This window comes from Brassica oleracea, chromosome C2 (genome assembly GCF_000695525.1).
Source record: "Brassica oleracea var. oleracea cultivar TO1000 chromosome C2, BOL, whole genome shotgun sequence".
NCBI classification, from domain to species: Eukaryota; Viridiplantae; Streptophyta; class Magnoliopsida; order Brassicales; family Brassicaceae; genus Brassica; species Brassica oleracea.
The window spans coordinates 32605995-32618059 of NC_027749.1; positions in this window are offsets into that span (position 1 = coordinate 32605995).

Here is a 12065-nt window from a genome sequence, read left to right on the forward strand (position 1 = left end):
AATATAATTTACATTAAAAGCTCACTTCACCACACAATTACTATTATACACACAACAACACATTATTGAAAAACAAACACATAATATATTAACATATTACCTAATACTACATAACACAATAAAACATCAAATAATTCTCTTTACAAATAAGAAAGACCACTTAATTACATCATCCAAAAAATCATATCTAACCGTAATAAAACAATATCCCGCGCTAAGCGCGGACACCCTTCTAGTATCAAATATAATTTTTTTAAAAAGTGTTTCTCTTTCGACATTTTTGGCGACGAACACCGGCGACGCTACCGACGAACTGACGACAACATCGGTGAACTAACGACGACACAGGCGACGATAGCAGTGTTAAAATCACCGTGATTCTACGTCGACAACACTCTTAACAATCTAAATTGAAGCTTATGCATGTAAGTTTGAGGATTTTCAATTGTTATTTGTAATTAGGGATTTTGATTCAAAATTTGGGGGTTTCGTTTCGGTGATGTCATAGGAGCATTTCAACTGAAACGAATGGAACCTTTTTTTTATATTCTCAGTAAAGTTTACCATAGCTATGGAGATAATTGGTTTTTTTTGTCAAGTTATTTTCTTCACTCTTGTTGTTTCAGATTTATAGGCTTGGAGCTTCTATTGTCGGCACTTCACTTCACCACACATTCTGATTTATGGATCAGATTCTTGAATCCATAAACTCCTGCTACAGATATGCAATGCTCATGTGCTGAAGAAATCTGAGGTGGTTCTGTCTACGACCCTGCCTATTACACCTCTCTTTTTGAAGAGACTCAAACCAATATGAATTCACCAAAGGTAACACATGTGACTTTTGTTTATAGTCAGGCATAGGTCCTTTTTAGTGCTGAGTTTGTGTAATTTTATCTAATTAGGTTTCTTAAATTAAGTTATTTTCTTGTTTGAGTGTCTGTTTCTTGCTCAAAACGTTTTAGCTGTAGTGGATGCAATACAATATACTGAGTCAGAAGTTCTTTGTTGTTTGCGTAAGATTCTTCGTGAGGTTATAAACCTGAGCAAGACAATTTGTGTAATTGTCAAAACAAAGTTATAGCTTTTTCTTGTTCTCGTTAATCGCAAATGTGACTCGTTAAACTATTTGGTACTGTTTGTAGCTGAAGAGAAACACCATTACCTGAGAAGTTGTTCTACTAAAGACAAAGCTCTGTTGCGTTTGTTGTCCAACGTTGGAAAGGTCCTTGGAAGTTGTTGAAGCTCAAATCAAAGGCTGCTAAATTTTGGGAACACAAGGTTTTGAGGTAATGTACCTTTGATTATGTTCTTTTCTAGACAATGTTGATTCTGTTGATTATGTGTGGTATTTTATCCGCAATCCCAATGTTCTTGAGTGTGACTGAGATGGTTTTTTTTTTTGTGAAAATTTGTGGGGTTTTTTTTTTTAGTTTCAGGAAGGTGTTTCAAACTTTCAGGATACCTTTCCAGAAAATTCGATACTAGAAAATTTGAATTTTTTTTGGCTTGGTTACGAAGGACAACAACGTGATGGGAGATTCAATACATGTCATGCTAAGACTATGTTTTTGAACTTTGATGGGTTTCCAGAATAGTAGAATATAAGTGTGTTTCTTTCTAGCAAAATTTTATATTATAACGTTAGAAAGAATTTTAGAATTTCTGGATGAGTTTCCAGAATAGTAGAATATAAGTGTGTTTCTTTCTAGCAAAAAAGTTTAACCTAAAAAAAATGAAATGAGATTAAAAAAAAAACTAATGATTGATATCTGCATATTTGGGAAATTTCAAATTGTGATTTAGAATTTTGGAGAAAAAAAGAACAAATATACATCTACTAGGTTTCGAACACGAGATCTCTGGGAAAGGGGGAATAAAGTGTGGCCACTAGGAAAATGTGTTTCAATTGTTTGTTGATGTAAAGTAAATGAATATAATCCAATGAGTGTTATTCAATTAAAAAATAAAAAGCGATCCAACTCCAAGGGGAATCGAACACGGGATGAGGCAAGTGTTTCAGTTTCGTAAGAGTGGGAGTTTAGCCGCTAGGCTGAGGAAAATCATCTGGTAGAAGCTAAAACATAAATGTATTTAACCATAAATTTTATATTATAAAAGTTGGAAAGAAGTTTGGAATTTCTGGATGGGTTTCAAGAATAATTGAATATTAGTGTTTTCCTTTTTAGCAAAGAAGTTTAAACTAAAAAAATGAATTCAGACCAAAAACTAAGGATTGATATCTGCATATTTGAGAAATTTCAAATTGTGAATTGGAATTTTTGAGAAAAAATGCATTTAAACCTAAATTGTATATTATATAAGTTGGAAAGCATCCAACTTGCACCAAATGTCAAGTTCGAAGTTCAGCTTGCACCCAGTCACTTAGTTTCTTTACCAAAAAAAATAAGCATCCAACTTATTCAGGATAGGCTTCCAAAAGAAAATATATATGTGGTCTGGTGAATATCACATAACCATTAAATAAACAACATCCAGAAATGATCAATAAAAATGTAAATCATCAACAAACCATTGAAATGAAAAAGAATAGAACAATAGGAAACTTCACCATATAGCAGGATAAGAAAATGTATCAATAGTTTGCTTGTTACAGCTCGCTGAATCAGTAATAAACTGCGTGATTCAATTTGTTTGGAAGGTTTAGTACATGGTCAGGAAGCCTATCCTGAATAGTCTAAGAAAGAAGAAAATCATACCAAAAACTGGATTATCATTCAAAGGAGCATGAGAAGTAAATGTATCAGTAGTTTGCTTGTTACAGCTAGCTGAATTAGTTCAGTAATAACCTGCAGGATTCAATTTTTTTTGAAGGTTTAGTACATGATCAGAAAGTTTATCGTGAATAGTCTAAAAAAAAGAAAATCATACAAACACAAACAAAAAAAAGAAATTAGAAACGATGTACTTGTTTCTCTCTCTGCACAGTAGAACCAAAAACTGGAATATCATTCAAAGGAGTAGGAGAAGCAAATATATCAGTAGTGTGCTTGTTACAACTAGCTGAATGAGTAATAATCTGCATGATTCAATTTGTTTGGAAGGTTTATTACATGATCATGAAGCCTATCCTGAATAGTCTAAAAAGGAAAAAAATCATACCAAAAATCATAACCTGCTCGGACTTGTGCATTCTTTCATCAACTGGTCCCAACTCAATTATGTATCATGGCAGCTCGTCCAACGATGGGTGTCGATCGATATTAGGTGGGTGTGGTAGATCGATGCAATCAGATAAGTGTTGATCAATGCAATCAGATAAGTGTCGATCGATGCTGTTGGGTGGGTGGTGATCAATGTTAGTTTTCGGTGAAGTCTCCAGATCAATTCTCATAGTGTACTGATTGTCATCAAGCTTATGCTCTGAGTCAAGCCCTTCTTCCAGCTCCAAAAAGTCTTCCATAGTGACTTCCCTATCAGTATCCCAATATTCAAGTTTTTCTCCATCCTCTAGTTCCAAAAATTCTTTTAGCTCCAAGAAATATTCTATGGTGATCTCTTTGTCTACATCTGAGGTAAGATAACATCTTGATTCATCGGTGCTCTACAATATCGAGTCTGCAATGTCCTGAGGACAACTCAAAATTTCAAGGATTTTAAGTGATGTCGATCGACAACATGAGTGTATGTCGATCGATGCTGAAGTAGTGTTGATCGATGCTGAAGTCGTAGCCTCATCTACTTGTGGAACCTGAATGTCTGGTTTCTTGATGTGAGTGCTCATGGTTTCAAATTCTTCTTTCTGCTCATTGTAGACAACACCCAACATCTGACTGAAACTAGACATCAATTCCTTCTCCCATCTTTAATCATCTTGTCCAACATATCATCAAGCTTCCTCTGTCGAGTTGTTGTAGCTTCTCTGAAAATTTTGATCAGTAAGGAAATTTTAATGTCCTCTCAGCAGGTTAGAGATCCTGGCTACAGTTGACTGAACCAGCTAAATGCACCTCCAAAGAGAGAGTGAGGGAAAATCTTACAGAGAATGTGGTCTACAGATACTTCATGCTGCTCGCTCACTGAGGCTAACTCCTCAAGCTCCTTGATGTGGTTTCTGAGATCTTCGCAAGAAAGACTCTGGAAGGGGTCTTGACCTACTCAATCATACCATTTGCGGCTCAGATCAAAGTCATTCATCTCAGCAACAACAATCACATCAGGGATTACAGCTCCTTATGCATTAATCATTTATCCTGTGTTTTTGCGAGTGCGATCTTCTTCGTCTCGTAAGATCCCATTCTCATCAAAAATCATTATGAGCACTTCGACATTCTCTGTCTCCCGCAAGTGATATCGATCGACACTTGATGAATAGTGTTGTTCGTCACCGGGGAAATAGTGTCAGGATGAACAGTGTCAGTATAAACAGTGTCATTCGACATGGGATGAATAGTATCGTTTGACATGGGATGAACAGTGTCATTCGGTGCTTGGTTTCACGCTATCAATCGCTGCTGCTTGGAGGGTGTCGATCGATATTTTCCTAGTATACTTATGGATCGTGGGTGAATCAGAAGGCTCCTTCTTTGAAGAACCTAAAAAATCCTCTATTCATAGTTGTTCCTCGTACTAAGATGTATGTGCCTAAAACATACTTTTTATTTTAATAAACTAATATAGAAAAACCTAGCCAAAATCAAACTGATTGAGTCTAATGGTTCAGTTGTAGTACTTAGGGATCGAATCCACATGGAGCGTAGGCATACAATAGTCTCAAGCAAGTCGCGATTAAGCTAAGCTAACATATTATAAAGCAATAGATATAGTAAAGCAAGTTGAACAAGGTAGTTGTTCAGTCGATTGATGAGTTGTTTGATAGAAGGAGGGTTGCCAGACTTAGGGTTTTATTCAGGTTATCAGAACTCAATATATAGTTGCTAAGGTTGATCATAGAACTCGATATCCAATGTAAAAGACAACCGGCTGTCGCCGCGAGTCTAATATATTGACTAAGTCCAGTGTCTCAGCTGTCGTTTGTTAACACGGACCGAGCGTCGATTGATGTTATTGAGTTAGTGTCGTTCGATGCTTCCTTAGGCAAGCTTTATCGAACTAATCTATTGGTTCACTAGTTTTACCAGATCAGCTCAACAAAATTAATTCAGGCATTAAACCATGTTGTCGCGTGCGCCTAACTATCTTATGATCAGGGTTCTAGGTAGCTACTCTAGGACACAAGCTGTAAGAACAATTCAATGAAGGATTCAGTTATCACCCTAGTAATTGTATGTCTTACATGAACATCAAAACTCTAAAAATCCTAGATCTAGCAGGTCGATCTATTCAAACATGTAGTTTGTCACAAAAATCATAGAAGAATAAATATGTAATAAAACCAAGAAGATACTAAAGGAGTTCCAAGATGACTCTGAAGTAGTTCCTATCTTCTTTCCTAACATAAACTAAGAACAAAAGATCTAAAGAAAGCGTTGAAAGCGTAGCCATCAACAATGGCTTAGAAAACATATAAATAGGGTTTAACTCGTGCAGGGGTATACTAGTAATAATTGGTGACATCTGGGCATAAGTCGGTCATCGTTGATTGAAACCAAGGGTCTGTCATTGTTCAACATTCCTTCATCTTCTCGACAACTTCCTCTCGCGAGGCAGACGTACCACTCTTCAGTAAATCAGGAATAACTTCTGTTATAGGTTGATGATTGACCGAAAACCAGCGACATTGGAAAGCTAACTCAAAGCTATATCTTATGTCGAAAGATGGGCTCAATCGAACTGTGGGAAGATCTCCATACATAGCTAAACATCTGACGCGTCTGTGTAGTTCTGCACCTCAAAAGATCCAAATTCACCAAAGTTCTCCAGAACGTACCTAAACCTGAAAACACTCTAAAACATATTAAAAATCCATAATACCATGGCTAAAAACAAGAAAGATGCATGGTATATCAGATACTAAGGTTGCTTCTAGCTCTATGGTGTTAAAGGCCATAGTGCCATAAGGTGCTCTCAACTCGGTAACCCCAACTCATCTGCCAACTCTCACTAGTATAATGCCACATATCCTCCGTGGCAGTCTCGTGCCAACCTTGCAGTTGGATATTCTAATCCCACAAATGTGTGGCTCATGGATAGCGGTGCCACAGATCATATGACAGGTGATTTTGAGAACCTCTTAATCCACCAGACATACAAAAGCAACAATACATTATTCATAGGAGATGGCTCTCCATTGCTGATAACACACACTGGTTCACTTTTTCTCAACCCACACAAAAACTTCATATCTGTCTATCATTTGTGCATGTTAAAAAGTCTCGTTGAATTTTTTCCTGCTCATTTTCAGGTAAATGATCTATCCTTGGGTGTCCCATTGCCATAGATTCTTCACCAGGATTGATACCTCAACAGACTACATATTCCACCGATACTGATGGATCACAGAATGACGAAACAAACCCACCTCTGATACCTCAGCCTCTAAATATCTCTACAGCCCAAATCTAACCCCATCCGAAAATAGGCCTACCAACTCAAGTCATCCCTTATAGCCCAAATACAGAAGCCCAAACAACCGAATCCATTCACCAGTCATTGTTTTCCTCAACTCATCCTTAACCTATTCCTCAACCCACCAATAACAATCACTCAATAACAATCACTCAATGACCACTCACCGTAAAAACAATATCATCAAGCCAAAATCCAAGCTCAACCTAACTGCCTCCCACACCAAACACATCCCACCTGAACCGAGAACAGTGAAACAAGCATTGTCGGATAAACAGTGGAGAGGTTCCATGTTTACTGAGCTCGACGCCTTTGCTCAAAATAAGACATACGTTATGGTTCCTTGCCAGCCTCATCAAAATATTGTTCGATGTTGTTGGATTTATAAAAACATATTTTTACCTAATGGTGATCATGGCAGGTACAAGTCTCAATTGGTAGCCAGATAATACCACCAATAGTATGGACGTGACTACACTGCTACTTTCAGCCTGGCCAAAAAATGCTCAACAATTCGCCTCATTCTAGATGTCTCAGTCTCTCGCTCCTAGCCGATCTTCAACTTGAAGTCAACAACACATTTATTTAAGGCACACTAACTGAGGAAGTTTACATGGAGCAGCCTCCTGGCTTCATTGATCTGGACAAACCAAACCATGTGTGCCGACTGCGCAAGAAAATTTGTGGACTCAAGCAAGCTCCTTGTGCCTTGTACTTGGGACTAAAGACTTTCTCTTATATCTTTGTTTCAAGAACTCTCTCGCAGATACTTCAATGTTTGTGCTACAAACTGGTAAAGAAGTTATCTATCTACAGGTTTATGTTGATGATATCCTGATTACATTCGACAACAAACCGGCTGATATTTGATAGGCCAAAGATTTTACCCACTTTTAGCCACGGTTTATAAGTGTTTTAATATATATTTACTACTATATAGAGTCTAGTATTTACAGGTTCAGGGACAATTTGGAGGAAAGCGGAGATTTTGGTGTCTTTTGGAGCCTTTTGAGTGCAGAGCTACACAGACGCGTCAGATGTTTAACTATGGACTGAGACCTTACCACCGTTAGATTGAGATAATATTTTGATAAAGGATAGAGCTTTAAGTTAGCTTTCCAATGCCTCCGGCTTGAGGTCAATAATCATCCTGTAACAGAATTTATGCTCGTTTTACTGAAGAGTGGTCAGTCTGCCTCGCGAGAGGAAGCTGTCAAAGAGATGAAGGACTGTCGATCGACGGTGCATCCTTGGTGTCGATCGACGGTGATGCCAGAATGCGGGCCAAGTATATTTAAAGACTGACTTAAGCCCAGAAGTAACCACAAATTACCAAGATGCCCCTTGACGACTTGAAACCCTATTTATGTTATTTATAAGTCATTGTTGACGACTATGCTATCTAAGCTTTCTATTCATTGTTTCTCTTAGATAGGAGAGAAGGGAGGAACTCCTTCATAGTCCTCCTGGAACTCCTTTGGTTTTTATATTTATTTTATTGCAGTTTTATATCTATTCATCTATGATTTCTGTGACAAACTTCATGCTTGAATAGATCCACCTGTTAGGTTTAGGGTTCAAATAAGTTATGAGGGATTAGCCCCAAATATAGAATTGCTAGGTTGTGATATTCATCACTATGATGTTCTTACTGCTTGTGTTCTAGAGTCACGAATTAGAAACCTGATCTTAGAATCATTAGGCACAAGTGATAGCTGCTCTTTTCTCTGAATAGATCCTCATTGAACTAGGATTGCTAGAAACAAGTGATAACTGATCTAGGAACCCTAGTGAGAACTTTATCAACCCGCGCACAAAGCTTGCTAGAAGCGTGTCGATCGATATTCAAATAGAATAATCGATCAACGTCGTGAAAGGTGTATCGATCGATATTCCTCTAGAATCATCGATCGACACTTTCTAATTGATCGGCAATCGATTGTTGAGATCATTAGATCTAGTCAATAGACGAATTTAGAAAGCGAATGTTGATCGATTTGTTCTTATAAGTGTTGAGCTCTTTAATATTTATAATCATGATTACCTGAATAGAAACCCTAGATCTAGCAACCATCCTTCCATCAAACAACTCTCAGTCCCATAAGAACAACTATCTTGTTTGCCCCTGAAAATTTACTATATTTACTGTTTTATAATCTATTAGCCTAGCTTAATAATATAACTATTAGATCTTTTGTGTGCCCTAGCTCCATGTGAATTCGATCCCTAAGTGCTACAACTCAACCTCTTATTTGAGAGAGTATAAATCACTCCTTAGGGTAATTTGAGTGATATCAAATTTGGCGCCTTTGTCGGGGAGCTTTGATCGCCATTAGATCTTGTCTAGTTAGATTTAGTCTAGGTTTTACTACTGTTTAAAAAACTGATAAATTTTTTTCTTCTGTTTCAGGTACATACATCTCAGTACCAGGAACAACAATGAAGAGAGGAATTTTAGGTCCTTAAAAGAAGGAGCCTGCTGGTTTATGCATAATCCGTAAGTATACAAGGAAGTATCGATCGACACCCTCCAAGAAGCAGTGATCGACAACGTACACCATCAATTGATCGACACCCGACAAACAACACTGATCGACAGAGTCAATCAACCAACAAAAGACACTGTTCATCTCAGCACTGTTCACCCAATATCGATCAACACTTTTAACCCGACGTCAATCGATACTGTTCACTCGACGTTGATCGACACTGTTCATCCCGCATCGATCGACGTTGTTCATCTAAACATTGTTCATTGAAGCATTGTTCATCCCGACACTGTTCATCCGATGACGAACACCACTTGCGGGGAGACAGAGATGATATAGGTACTCATGCCAAGTATTGCTGAGAGGGAGGACTTTGTGCTGAAACCTATATACATAACTCTTATGGAACATCGTCCCTTTCATGGCTTTCCTCACGAACAAGAAATGGATCACATCAACATGGTTGAGGAATTAATTGGTATTGTTTATCTTCAATGGAGTCTTTGAAGATCACTACTTCTGCACTCTTCCCATACTCCCTTACTGCAGATGCAACTCACTGATTCAAGAAATTACCACCATGATCTCTCACTACCTGGAATGACAAGAGAGATGCCTTCCTCAACAAATTTCTCCATGATGCTGCCGTAAATCTAGAGATTGAGATGGAATCTATGAGGAGATATATGGTAGAGGGTGATGAACAACATGTATCTGGAGAGCTGAGCAGAGTAGAAGAAGCCGACATTAGTGACACGAGCTCAGCATCGATCGACAGTACGACCTCAGCATCGATCAACAGTACGACCCAGCATCGATGGACAGTACGACCTCAACATCGATTGACTGTACGACTTCAACGTCGATCGACGATTCGACTTCAACGTCGATCAACGGTTCGACTTCAACGTCGATCGATGGTTCGACCTCAACGTCAACCAACGGGACAACCTCAACGTCGACCGACGGTACGACCTCAACGTCGACTGACGGTACGACTTCAACGTCGACTGACGGTACGACTTCAACGTCGACCAACAGGACAACCTCAACGTCAATCAACGGTACGACATCAACGTCGATAAACGGTACGACATCAACGTCGATCGACGGTACAACCTCAAAAAAGATCGACATCACCATCTCAGCATCGATCGACAGAAAACCATGTTGCCGGTTGACACCTACTGAAATCCCTGAAAGTTTGAGTATTCCTCTGGACATTGCAGACTCGACACTGGAGAGCACATATGGATCAAGCTGTTATCTTACCTCATATGTGGACAAAGACACCATGGAAGATTTCTTGGAGCTAGAAGAATTCTTGGAACTAGAGGAACAAGAAACACTTGAATATCTGGATTTGAGTAGGGAAGTCACTATGGAAGACTTCTTGGAGCTGGAGGAATGGCTTGACACAGAGCAGAAGCTTGATGATGAACGAAACACTACGAGAAAAGATCTGGAGACTTCACCAAAGGCTAGCATCGATCGACGCTAACATGATGAAATTGGTCGATATCCACCCTACATCACCGATCAACATCCACCCTATGACATCGATCGACATCATCCACCCGACATCGATCGACACCCACCTGACGATAACGATCGACACTCATGGTTGGACGAGCTATCATGATACATAATCGAGCTGGAACAATTTGAGGAAAGGATGTACAAGTATAAGGCCTCACACCTTGCTGTCCCTAAACATCAGAGACCACCTATCTGGACAGAAGAAGCTGTTGGGTTTCACAAAAGAGTGAAGAGGATACATGATCCTGTGAGGATTGTGGTTCCTTGCGCAGTATTTGATGTTGAATTTCCAATCCCACCAGATAAAGGTGCGCATCTTAGTTCTTACATTGAGGTATTGGATGATCATCAGCACACAGAAGCTTCTCAGAGAGGGTTGCGATTTAGAGATGAAGTCGATAAGGGCCCAGTAGAAGCAACATCGATCGACACCGAACGAATACCATCGAACGACACCAACCAACCGGCATCGATCGACACTATCACCTCAACATCGATCGACACCCATCGCGTATCAGAGAAGAAAGAGTATGAAGTGTGTCGGAATCCTTTTGATGGAGGCACCACCACGCGATCAGATAAGTCTGGGGGAATGAAGATGAAGAATTGGAAGAAGAGGAAACAGACTAAGGGAGGTTCTCAGTTATCTTTGATTACTCACTTCTGAGATGGTGTCAGGAAATCCAGAGTGCGCAGCAGATGCTTCTCACAACCATTTGCAAAGCTTCGAACACTCCTTATTGCTGAGATGATAGACAAATGAGAAGAGTCTATGGAGGAGGCTTTCACACAAGAATGATAAAAGCTTCACAGAACATACATTGAGACTTCTTTTGGAGCATGTTCTCATTCTCATCCGGACTAAATCAGATCTCCAAAGTCAAGCTAAATGACTATAACAAAGCACTGAGTGGGAGACAACCCACTATTAGGTAACTTCATTCAGTTTATGTTAGATTTTTACTGATTTTTATATTTATATTTATATTTGTATTTATTTTTATGCAGGTCAAAAAAAAAGGTGAACAGTAACGACAGCACTGTAGCAGAGCCGAGCGACACTATAGCAAGAAAATCGAGCGACACTGTAGCAAGAACATCGACCGACATTGGGAACCGAAATTCGCACTATCTATTTCCGTTTAAATTAGGAAACTAGGAATACCCTAATTTTCCAGAGGTCCCAGGGATTTGTTAATACCACACGCTAAGCAATAAGAACACGAGATATCAATGACAAAGTACAAAAATCGTAAAAAGAGAGCAAAAGGAGTTTTATTCCAAATTCGCGTATGAGCGTTACAACAAGGTAGAAGCCTCGGCTATGAGAGCTGTCGGCGAGATTCCTAGTTCTAACAACCTAAGACTGCAAAACCTAGTTGAGTCACAGCTCGAAATAACAAAAAAAACGGAAAGTTGGCTAATTGCTCTAAGTGATAAGTTTGCTCTGAAAAAGTTCTCGTCTCATGCCTCTTGCCTAGGAATCCTTATATACTGGCTCCTAGGTCGGTTTACGCTTTTCCTCTTCTGCCCTTAAGCCGTCATAGC